Source organism: Coloeus monedula (genome assembly GCF_965178545.1).
Source record: "Coloeus monedula genome assembly, chromosome: 1".
NCBI classification, from domain to species: domain Eukaryota; kingdom Metazoa; phylum Chordata; class Aves; order Passeriformes; family Corvidae; genus Coloeus; species Coloeus monedula.
The window spans coordinates 98,612,141-98,624,375 of NC_138781.1; the positions used below are offsets into that span (position 1 = coordinate 98,612,141).

A 12,235-nucleotide genomic window follows, 5' to 3' on the forward strand; every position below is an offset into this window, starting at 1 on the left:
CAGAATTACAAGGGACAAATCAGAATGTCTACACTTCTAGCCACCAATACTGTCTGCTGTGTTTTTTACAGAAGTTTAATTTGTATATGTAATTGAGCATACTGACATCTGCTTTCATACAAAAATCTCGGAACAACAGGGGAAACTACAAACTGAACAGTAGGGAGATGTTCAACACATTAAGAGAGAGATGTTGCAGCTATGCCAGGCAACACAGCTGTACAAGGGCAGTCATTTTTCCAAATTTTTTTCCCATATATTGTATGACAATCCACATTCTGCAGCTGTGAGTCTCCTCATACCTTCATAGACATTGAGGCCTCAGCAGAGTAAGTGTGCATAATTGTATGTAAACACACACACACACACACATATATATATGAATGTATAATTTTTGCATGCACATCTGTATGCAAAGATGTTCACATATGTAAATGGCCCACTGCCTGAAGGATAATTATTCTAGCTCAAACTTACATACAATATGAAAGAATGCAAGATTTGGATTTTAATCTCATTACCATAATTTATTCATCTACCTTCTGAAAGTGTGAGCAGATGAGATTTTGATCTAATTTTCCCCTGAGATTTTTATGCAAAAAAAGACAGGTATCACCACCCAAAATCTGAAAGTGAGTGTTGTCTCTTCAAGTTGTTAAATATTGGCTTATTTTTTCATGCTTTTTACCAAAGTTACCATTTAAAAGCAAAAATTATACATAAAGGTACAGTATCAACCTCATTTAGTATCTTCCTCAAATTTCCAAGAAAAGAAGTGATACCTTTTTGCCAGTGACAAATTGTGAGGAAAGAGATGATTCAAAGCAGTACTTTATGTATCCTTAATATAAATTTCCCAGACTTTGAATTGCTCATAATGGTGATACTCCACCTCTTCATTTCCTCTGCAAACCTTCCTTCCTTCTGGGACCTTTTATAACTCACACTCCAGCATTTTATCTGCACAGTAGTCTTCACACATACAGTAAAGACTAATGTTGTAAACTTCTCACTTTGTACTGTATGGAAAGTAGGATGTACATTTCGTAGAATGGAAATATTTATGCAAATAACTGTTAACTCATGAGAACATAGAGTTTCTAATCTGGCCCAAAATACTTTTCTAAGACCTCTTCCATCTTTGGAGATGAATATCTAGACAAAAAAAAAAGGTTTACATAATGAGAAATTGGTGTATAGCTGGCGTAATAAGTCTCTATTTATAGAAGTTTAAACATGGTGCAGGTGCAACAGATACAGTAATCACCAATGAACTTTTCAAATAAAAAATTATATAAATTTACTTCATACTTTCACATTTTTGAACTGGATGGAAACAATGCCTAAAGTATTCAACCAAGTGAACTGACCCCCAAACGCTGGATGGAATGCAAAAGGCAGTTTCTCACCTCTCTGAACTCCAAACAGCCCGACCCCAGGAGCTCGTGCTCAGGAGCTTCATTCCACGAAGGTGGCTGAAGTTTGCCTGTGCCTAGCGCTAGGGTGACACCGGGTCACCACCCGCCGGACAGTGTGGCATTCCCGTTGGAACAGCGAGATGTGCCGTGGGCCTCGGACCAGGCAGAGCACGGCGATACCCGGTCTCTGTTGCGGGTGAGTGACTTTGAGTCTAAAACTACGGACCCTTTGCCCACCCCTCCCGCCACCCCCCGGGAATCAGATTTATCAGGATCCCAGTAAGCCCAGTTACGGGAGGAAGTTCCCGGCCCACGGCAGCCGGGTCCGGGAGGGCAGCGAGCCCCGGCGGGCAGGGCAGGCAGGCAGGTTGCCACCTGGCCAACCCCAGCTCCCAGTGGCCCAAAGCCACTGGCGTCCCTCTCCCCCCTGGAGCTCGGTGTCCGCCCCGCGGGGGTAACGGGTCCCCGTCCCTCCTTCACCCCCGGGGTCCTTGCCCTTCCCTGCCCGCCTCCGCCGGCGGGAGCTCTCGCCCGCTGCTCCTTCCTGGTTGCCGGCGGCTGCCGAGGGGCGGGCGGGTGGCGGGGTGCGGCTGCCGGGCGCACCTCCCGCGCAGGTACCGCGGGACAGCCGCCGGGCTTCCAAGGGGAGGGCTGGGGTCAGGAGGGAGCAAGGGAACGAGCCACACGGCGCCGACACCGAGCGGGCGCAGCTCCCGGCTCCCCGGCGGGCGGAGGAGGCGCGGCTGTGTGGCGGCGCGAGGGACCCACGCGCGCTCCTGAGCGCGGAGCGGAGCGGAGGTTCCCCCCTTCCTGAGCATCCCTGCCTCTCCCCTCACCTGGCCGCCGCTCCCGGTGGGTGCGTGTGCGCGCTGCCCCCTTGCACCGTGGCTGCCCCCACCCGCTGCATGCAGCCCCCGGAGCGCCGCAGCCCAGGACGACACGCCGGGTGCGTTGTGATTTATTGTTATTATTATTATTATTATTATTATTATTATTATTATTATTATTATTTTGTGAAGGTTTTTTCTCTTCTCTCTGGGCGGCTTCGCGGAAGAGAAGGGAGAGGGGCAGCCGGGGCCTCCCCAGCGCCGGCGGCTCTAGGGCCGTGCCCGCCCCGCACGCTGCGCTCCGCTCCTCCGTGTTTGTTGTTGTTGTGCTCCGAGGAAGGAGGCGGCAGAGCGAGCTGCTCCCCCGGGGCGGCGGAGAGGGGGCAGCCTTTCGGCTTGTTTCTCTTCCTCTTCGCCGTGTAAGCCCGCGTCCCATCCTCCTCGGCGGGGCAGCCGCGGGGGACTCGGCGGAGGACGCGCGGCGCTGCGGGACACCTGGGGCAGGTGGCAGCGGTAGGTGGCCCGGGGCTCCCTCCCGGGAGGGTTCCGCCCGCGGGACAGGTACCTGCGGAGCTGGTGAGCGGTTCCGGGGGCGTCCCGCCGCGATGGGCTGGGGAGGGCAGGCGCAGCTGCCCGGCTCCCGCAGGTGTCTGCGAGGGGCCAGGGGCTCCCCCTCCGTCGGGACAGCCGTGCCTTACATAACCGGGCGGGAGGCCCGCAGTCGGTACCGTGCCTTCCGGTTTCACATCGCGGCTGTGCCCGGAGCCTTACTCCGAAACGGACAACTTCTCGTTTTGGTTTGGTTTGTTTTTGGTTTTTTTTTTTTTTTCCACTTCACGGGGCCAAGGCGCACGACAGGCGCTGGCGGAGAGCTGAGGAGCGGGGCAGGTGCTGTCCTCCCCGCGATCCCACCGCTGCCCCCTGCGCGGCTGGGCACTCACCGGCTCTTGCGGGGACTTCCTTAACTTTCTGTGGGGAAGGTGTGCACGGGGCTGCGGCGCCTCCGAGGTGCCGCCTCCTGTCAGGCGCCCCCGGGCCCCGCCACCTTCTCCGCCCTCACCGGCTTGGCTCGGCTCGAAGTTGCCGTACTCGTGGTACGTGCTAGGCTGTGCTGGGCTGTGCCCTTGCCGGGGAGGGTTTGGCGGTGTTTAAGGTAACTGTGTCTCCGTGTGTGCCTGTGTGATGAGCTGTGGCGATAGCAAAGGCTGTACTTCTCGTGTTTTCATGCGTTTCTAGTGACTTTTTAAAAATCGCTGCATGATTTGCCTTGGGAAGAATGTAAACGTGTGTTTTTGTAATTTTAAGTAGGTCCATCCTGATAGTATTTCCTGTGTGCACCACCTTTGCTTTTCAGTGTATCAGATGCTGTGTTTGGAGTAAAGTTGATTGAAATAATATGAAGAAGCTGGGAAAACAGCAATTTCTTGCAGAGAAATTGAGGTTTTCCCCCTCTTCAGTGCAACCAGAATTGAGTCTCAGGTGATCAGGAGTGATAGCATGTATATTGCACTGTTTTGTTTCTCTTACATCCACTAATCATTTTTAAAGAGCTGAGACTAGTATAATTTTGTTGGTGTGGAGTACTGCCAGTTCACAGATACAAACAAGTTGTCCTGTAGATTGTGGGTGATTGTGTATAAAGGCTTGAAATACCTGGCTGGAAGGATGATGAAGTGCTCCCTGTCAGTCAAGGTAAATAATAACAGAGTACGAGAACAGTCTTGGTTTACATTAATGATTTGATTGCTGTTGGCAGTCAAGTAGAAAACAGTTCTCTAAAATCATTAAATGGTCTTAGAGCAGTTCGTAATAACTGGTATGGGTCCATCAAACCTCATGAGCATCATGGATTGTGGGTTACATCGGCTCTGTCTGTCACAGATTGCATTCTGAATTATTCTAAAGAGCACCAAAGAGAACATTACAAATGCCATGCCTGGCTATACTGAAGTGTCTAATGGTAACTGCCTAGAGAGGACCAGGACAGGGAAAGCTTGCGTTGATGCTTCCCTAGAATACTCTCTCCAGGCAGCTGTGGCTCAAGGATTCCCGTGGGTAGAAGTGTTTGTTCTTGACCGGCACAAAGTTTGTTGTTCTTTCTTTGGTCTTATACAGGGAAATATGAGGAAATAGATAACCAGATGAAGCATTCTACAGTCACTATTAATCACTGATAAGATGGTCAGAGGGCAAGTTCTTGTTTGCAAAGGCCTATGCATAGGAGTTATATTGAGGGATATTAATTTTCCAAGTGGTGTTCATGCACTAGGCTCTGAGATAATACATTTAAAGTAAAGCTCGATATTTATAATGAAAAGAAAAAGGCATAGTGGTATCTTAATGAAATGGATTCTAATTAATTTTCACTGAGTTCGGAGAAAGCCAACAGAAATACAATGTATTGTCAGCTTCACTGGATTTTTAAAAGGGAATTAAGTACAGAGATTGAGTTTATGCTATTCTGTACAGCTGAAGAATGTTCACAGACTGTCAAAGCCCCTGTTCTATCATGATAGTTAATATAAATAAGGTAATGAGTGTTACAGTCACTATTGTAGTGATAAATTTTAGCTCACCACAGACACTTAATGATAGAAATTGCAGCATGTTACTTAAAAATAGTTTTGTATTTGTAATTGCTTGTTTTGTGCGTTTGTGAAAATCTTCATGACAGAATTGTTCTTGCATTGGGATTTGTTTCTCGTAATGCCAGCTCCCATATGATACCTAGAGCCTCACATCCTCTTTAAAGATAAGTTCATCAGAATTCTGGAAATCGTCAACTCAAAGTATCCTGCACATGCAGAGCAGGCTTATTTCTGTTTTCAAGGCTTGAGAACAACCAAGATGACATTTGTCACCCCACAAATCCATAGCATAACTGGGACATCCATCCAGTTCTTTTCAGTTCTGAAAGTTTGAGAAGATGAGTGTTAGTGGTGTATTAGATTACAAATGAAGGTACGTGGAGTGGTAATGGTGGGATGAAGCAAGAGAGCAACCTGAGTGAATGTCCCTACTGTTGTGTATCCAAAAATTTCTTGCTTGTTCTTTTTGTGATAGTTGACTCAGTACTTGATATAAATTACCCATATGGTTGAAATAGCCACTTTGGTTATTTTTTCCACCAAAAGAACATATATTTATAGTTTAGGCTCTAACTGCTCTGGTACATGATTGTTGTGACTAAAGAAACACGTTATAAACTGTTGAGAGAAGGCCAAGTGAGCTGAAATATACATCTCATAGTTATCAGAAGTTGTTCAGTGTTCCAGTGCTACCTGTTTTCTGTTAGCTTCTTACCTGCCAGAAGGGAGAGCTGTGAAAATACATTTGTCCTCATATATTAGAACCTGGGCCATTTGCTTCAAACTTACTTACCAGAACTAGATTAACTTAATTTACATGAGAATGTAACAATTTTTGGCAGTCCACATTGTTATTGGACTAATGAGAATGAAATCTTTGGCTAAAACACTAAAAGCATAAATAGTGTTTAATGAGGAGAAGGCTGGAAGTTTGCAGTCTAAGGCTCTGATCTTGCATACAGGTTTAAAGTATAAACTCTGTCATGGATTGAAGTGCAGCAGAGTCTTCTGGATCATTGGTAAAGTGCTCTGTCCTTTGGTATTTATTTACCTGAATAATTTTTCTTTCAGGCAAGATGTCAGGTTGAAACTGTTGCCTGTGTTTTCTGAGGTGAGGATCTTAAATAAAGGACAGCAGCAATGAAGAGCAGCAGGTCAGGAACTGCTGTTTTAAATACAGCCAGCTGATAATCTTTTATAAACTAGGAGTTTTTCTGGATTCTTTAAAATACTCTGCTGAAGACGGAAAGGTGTCCAGAATTGTTAGATGCTTCCAAGAAAAAAGTCAGCAGGGACTTGTAATTTCTGAAGAAGCCTAAATTTATATGTATTTAAAAAAAGCTAGCAACCAATGGAAGAAGAAGCAGAAAAAGGATATATGCTTTAGAGCTTGACTGCTCAAATCACCTGTACAGCTGGAATTTCAGACAGATAACACTAGGCTCCAGTACTTTATTTGCATATTTCTTGTGTTAATATCCATTTTCCAGGGCACTCAGCCTTCTGCACAAAGTGCTTGATTTGAACTTAATTAGATAATCTATATAAAATGAACAAGTTGGTCTCTGACATACCAATCCAGTTGCCCAAGGCAGTGGCTGACTTCAGTGGAGATGACATTAGAGCCTCAGTAGCCTTCAGTCGTAGTTCTGGCTCTGGCTGTGTTGATCATTCTGCAGGCAGGTTTTTCTCAGCCCGAGGAGACAACCTGTGACTGCTGCATTCGAGCTGAAGGAGCACAACATGCTGCTACTGACTAAACCGTAAGTTAAGGTGCCCCAGTTGAAACACAGTTTCTAAGGGTTTTGCCAGCATGAGAATTTAGGCAAAATACTCTTAGTTATGCTAAGCTGTGGTTGGAAAGAGTTGCACAAAACTTCATGGATGGCTTTCTCCCAGGGAGATAGTGATAGTGCCTAATCTTATGTCTTCAGTGCATTAAATAAAGGCTATGTCACAATCAGTTTTACATTTTCTTTACTTAATAATTTCATTCAGATGACTATGGATTTTCTATGTTCATTTCTCTGGTTGTTTTCTTGTATTAGTAGCACATGAAGAAATGTCTTCTTCAATCTAATCACCACACATATCAAATGTACTCCTGTTTGAATTCTCATGTCACATTGGCTTTTGGGCATAGTAGTAAACAATTTTGATGTTAGTTATGTTTACGGTTAACAATCTTATTAACTTCTTTAAAGAACAAATTGTATTCATGTTTTCTTTCTTTGCCAGCTGTTTTCAGAGTTTGGCCTGTGGGTTTTTAAAACACTTTTTCTAGATATTCAGGAAATATATAAGTCAATCTCATCAATTTTCTACACCTCATCTTCTTACTTGAGACATTTGCAGAGACTGACTCTTCTGTAAAAGGTTGATCATCCTGGGTTTAACTGGTTTTTGTAGAGATTCACACAGAGCTTACTACTATTTTCTTTAAAGGAAATTCAGAATCTATTGTGGACATTTATTAGTAGCTAAAGAATGTCTAAATAGGAGACACTTAAACCGTTCCTGACAACAGTATTCAGATTTTAACGTTTTTGGGCTTTCATATTCTGAAAGAAGCTTTGTGCTTCTCAAAATGCTCTGTTAAAAATAAGTAGCGAACTCTTTGGTTAATATAGAGTGAGATCATTCCTGTGAGGCTTCTTGCATCAGTTGCAGTAACTGTGAAATCCCAGTTCTGTTGCTTGGAATAGCAGTAAATCTTGGACATAAACCAGGAGAGCCCACACAAAAGGCACGTGAGAGAAAACCAAGAAACAACATGGAATTTTTCAGACAGTGTTTTTTTTGGTTTTTTTTTTTTTTGCTTCTGTCTTGAAGTGATTTTGAAATAACTCAGTGAGGAAGTTAGTCTTCTAAATGTTTACTTATATATTGCTTTTTATTTCACTTTTTTCCCCCCCTGGAGCTTTTGGAAGGCCTTTCAAAGGGGAGAAACAAGGAAGTTCATAAATCTGAAAAGACTGATCAAATCAGAGTTGTTGGTTTTTTTTAAATATACAATGACTGAGGGTAAAATAGTGGGTTTTATATTATTTTTTCTTAAAATTTGAGCAGTTTTTGATCAACGTATCAGCTGTATTAGGTTTATTTTGCACATTGAAAGGAAGGCTGTTTTTTAAATCTGACTTTTTTGTGTTTTGTTCTAACACTTGTAAAATTTCTTAGTGTGTGATTGAAATTCTTAGTATTTGTTGGAACCCAGAATGCAGGGAATGTTTCTCTGCCTGTCCTGAGGGCCCATCCCCCCCAAGGAAACACTGTTTTTAACCTTTGTGCATGGAGAGGGCTGCCAAGGCTTTGGGATGAATTAGAATCTACAAGGGTGTGAGTGAGGTGATAGTACAATATATAGCTTGCCACAGGGTGAAAAATTTAAAGTTTAGGTTTATTAGTATGGTAAGTAGATGAAGACAAGATGGAGGACTCCTGTCGTTTTTCAGGTCTCTTCCTTCTTCACTTCCTCCATTTTCTGCAGTGTTGGTAGCACAGAATGATTGGTTAGGAAATGCCGCAGTACAGGGCTACGTGAATGGATAGTTCATTAGGCATTGGTAGAAAAGTCAAAATAATGTACGTTCTTGGTGACAATTGGGTGATTTATCTTTAAAAGGGCCTTGAGTTTCCTGCATTTTGTCTTTTGCTACTTGCTCTGCTTCATGCTATGTTGGCAGCATGTAGATTACTGATAGGATATAATAAACAATCTGAAGACCAAGAAGATCCAAAAGTCCTGCTCGTCTCTGACTCCTGGCAAGGACTTTCTCCCCCATCCGGGGAGGACATGTTGGGGTTGAGAACCCGCACAGTATTTATTTTTTTAAACACTTGGGAAAGTTTAAACATTTGTGAATGTGGGAAAGTTTAAACATTTGTGAATGTTTAAATTCATGTCTTTCCAGATTGGTGAAGTTAATAACGGAGGGGATCTAGTGTCTAACTATTATGATTGGAAAGTGAGAGGGACTGCTGAAGAGCTGAAATCGCTGGATCACAAGTGAAAATCTGTTTTTTATTCGCTTACTTCTTACTTGGAAGTCACAAAGTTCAATTAAAACAATGCAGTTGGACAATTCATAGCTATCCCTGGAATTCATACACTTATAAAAGAGGTTTGGCAGTGTGAGAGATCGTTACTACCAGACACACATAAAGCTGTTCTGGCTGCATTTTGGAATCAGTTCTTCTGATTGATCTTGTGAGTACATGAAAGACCATGAAAAATAATGGTTATATGTAATGGATTAGGTTAGATCAAGGACTTGTATAGTGCAGCTGCAGTCTGTCATCTCAAAGGGACTATATTTGTCCTCCAAAAATTGGAAAAGCTCTGAAATACAGCTTTTCTGTAGTTGTCAGTGCCCTGCCAATTTTGCTTTTTTTCCTTTTCAGTTACAAATTGTGCCACAACAGTTTCCAGATTAGAAGGCAGTTGTGTATTCTGATTATCCAAGGATCTTTTGGAGGACAGTGTACATCTCTTGCTTCATCTCTTCTGGCCATGGTCTTGACAAACTGTGGTATGGTGGTAAGAAGCCAATCATGAGGTTTGTTCGTCTTTGGACAGAATGTGTTTCACTGGCAAAATGGCTCCAGTAAAATCATAGATTCTAATATTAACAATTGTCTTGGAGTCCTAAGAACAGTTGTCCTGTAATTTCTGGTTACTGTTGACATTCCTGTTTTTCCTTGATAGATTTCAGGTGGACAAACTGAAGTGAGGTAGGGTGACTTCAGGTTGATAATGCTGTTTGGGTGGATTAAGTGGTAGAGGTGGTCTTTGCTGTCTCCTCAGATCTTCTTCCTCACCAGCCTTATTTCACCTCACTTTCACCGTGTCCACACAGCTGGCCAAATCTCTCATTCTTCAGACTGGGTTAATGCCTTGAAGAGAAAGCCTTTATTTTTCCTTTTCTTCTGTTTTTAGTGCAGCAATTCTGCAGATCCCAGTGACAGCTGTTACTGTCCTATGCCCTTCAAATCTGTACCTACACCTGAGTGGCATCAACATATCCCCTAACTCATTGCCATTTTCTTCTGATTAATATATATAATAATATATGTATATATTTAGAACTTCTATTGGCTTCCTACAGTACCCACTCCCAAGAATTGTTCCTGCAGTTTGTGAAAAATTCCTTAATTAACCTAGACTTCCAGTTAATCTTGGAAAAGACTCATCATATTCTGGAGTGGCAGTTCCATATCATCCACATCATCTCATGATTAACAGCAAAACATTGTTTTATGATGTTGTCTAACATACTGTAATGCTTTTCAATTATCCTTCTCCAACATTGTTGTTTCCTGGATGTCAGCATCGCTCTTCTCTTCTAATTCTAAAAACATGAGTCCTTAGTTAAACTCTCTTGTCAGATCTTGTTAGTTCTCTGGATGAAAAGTAGTGTTGGAGTATTATCTGACAGAACGTACAGTGATGAAAATAAAATACTATACTTGTCCCTTAGAGTGTTAAGAAGGTACAGAAGAAATTATGGCAGATTCGTGCATACACTGGGATTTTTTTGTGGAGGATGGCTGTACCAGTTTGTGTCCAGAAAGAACCTGTTAAACTGAAAGTTATGACAGCAAAGGCTGAAACCAAACAAAGGAAAATAACTGGCTGATGTTTCCTGTAGTTGTGTGGTATGGGATAAAATACTGATGGAACAATACAGAACAGTAACTTTGGGGATTAGCATGTGCCTCAGAGCTTTATCTATAAAGAATGATATAATAATTGTAACAGGAAACTTTCTGACCCCTACTGTGTTGCATTTATAATGTTTTGATAACTCACTCCATTCTAGAGAGCTAAAATTGGAGTAAAACTCAATCCCACGAATCACTAAAATCCACTGTTAAGTTACACAGTCATCCCATTTTAATTTGTCTCTTCCATGAAGTGGTCACTGAAAAACAGTCAGCAATTTGATTCCAGGCATTTTCATCTCTATGTTGCTTAGTTTAGAAGAAAAAAACCACAACGCTTGACTAAAAAACAGTGGCAAACTTTTTTGAAAATGGTTGCCTGTTGTGCTTCATATATTATCAATATTGGTGATATGAGTAGAACCTTTCCACATTTCTTAAGTCATCCTTGGTGTTAACTCTCCTTTTATTTTTCTTAAAGTAGAAAGTAGTTTTTTTTCATAGTTGTTTTTAGCTTAATATATGTGCTCAAATAATTGGAACTGACTTAAAGGAGGGCAATTGCAATTATCTTGTGCTTTGGCTCTTGTTGAGTCCTTTACTATTGGATTCTTTCCTCAAATGTTGGAAGTTACTGTAATGAGGGACTTCTCACTAAAGTGCATAGCTTCTACAAGTAGAAACTCCCTGACTTGTATTTTGTGTTATCTTTTATCTGTACTATTACTTTGCCCTGACTTGTTCCTTGAGAAGAGGTGCACATAAGTTTCTGTGCAGCTTTCATCAGCATAGTCTGACTCAGCACTGTTCACCTGGAAGATAGGCAGTAATTTGGCTTTGTTCTTGTTCTTTGGAAAGATACTCTTGTCAAATGGGAAATAACCCCTAATAGGCTCACATGGAAAAATTGTTGCTTTAATGGAAATTTTAGTAGGTGCTTTTCAACTGAGTGCAGGGCTGTTGGTGTTGAAAAGCTAATCTTGAACTTTGGCCGACTTGTACAGTGGGTTGTGAAATATTCTATTCTTCTCCTCCTCCAGTGGTAAAAAACATTGTATGTGGTTTGGTTATTGGGTTTGGGGTTTTTTTTGGTCGTTTGTTTTTTTTTCCCCTTCTTAATTCTAACTCCTGAATGCCACAACCTTCTTTACTAATGAAAGCACCATAGGAAGATATTTAGTTCCAACTGAAGGCTGAAATTACAGCCATGAGTAATAATTTTTTGTGCCCCTGGAAAGAGTGAGAAAGAAGTAATGAAAACTACTTTGCAGCATAATTGGCCTTTTATTATAGATGGTTTGCATGTTTCATCCCTGTGAGTAATATTTTGTCCATTAGGCTTTAGCGAGGCCACAAACAGCACATAGCAACAACAAAAGTGTGCTCCTTGTCTTAATGGAGTTATGTGGTAAAGCACTGAGTAGCATCATGTTCAGAATTCTTAACTGCAGTTTATATTTTACCATTAGGGACTGTGTTTCTTTCCCCTTATCTAATACTTATTTACAACTTCCTAGATCACAGTTGACGTTGCTCTGCCTCCATGCACCTTGTTGAAGAGCATGGCTTCATAATTTTTATGATTTAGTTTTAGATATAGAAGATTTGATACTAAGTGCTCCAAAGCTTTCTCCAGGCAGAACAATCCCAGTGTGTTCAGCCTCTCCTCACAGGACGTATTCCAGCTGACAGCTGTCTTTGTGGCCTTCCACTGAACTTGCTTCTGTTGACACTTCAT

The 12,235-nt window shown here is 42.3% G+C and overlaps 1 protein-coding gene across 6 annotated transcripts in view; it reads left to right on the plus strand.

Moving 5' to 3' along the window:
* Positions 1 to 1,553: 1,553 nt before the first annotated feature.
* MBP (myelin basic protein) overlaps positions 1,554 to 12,235 on the plus strand; it is a 113,568-nt gene continuing 102,886 nt past the window's right edge. For 2 of the 6 annotated variants that reach the window (XM_082302773.1, XM_082302778.1), the window contains exon 1: positions 2,575 to 2,758. The gene's annotated coding sequence lies outside the window, so the exon portion shown is untranslated. Of the gene's footprint in view, positions 1,615 to 2,110; positions 2,365 to 2,574; positions 2,759 to 3,115; positions 3,399 to 12,235 lie in introns of those variants that run through there. The other 4 variants (XM_082302777.1, XM_082302774.1, XM_082302775.1 and 1 more) reach the window with 4 other exon arrangements.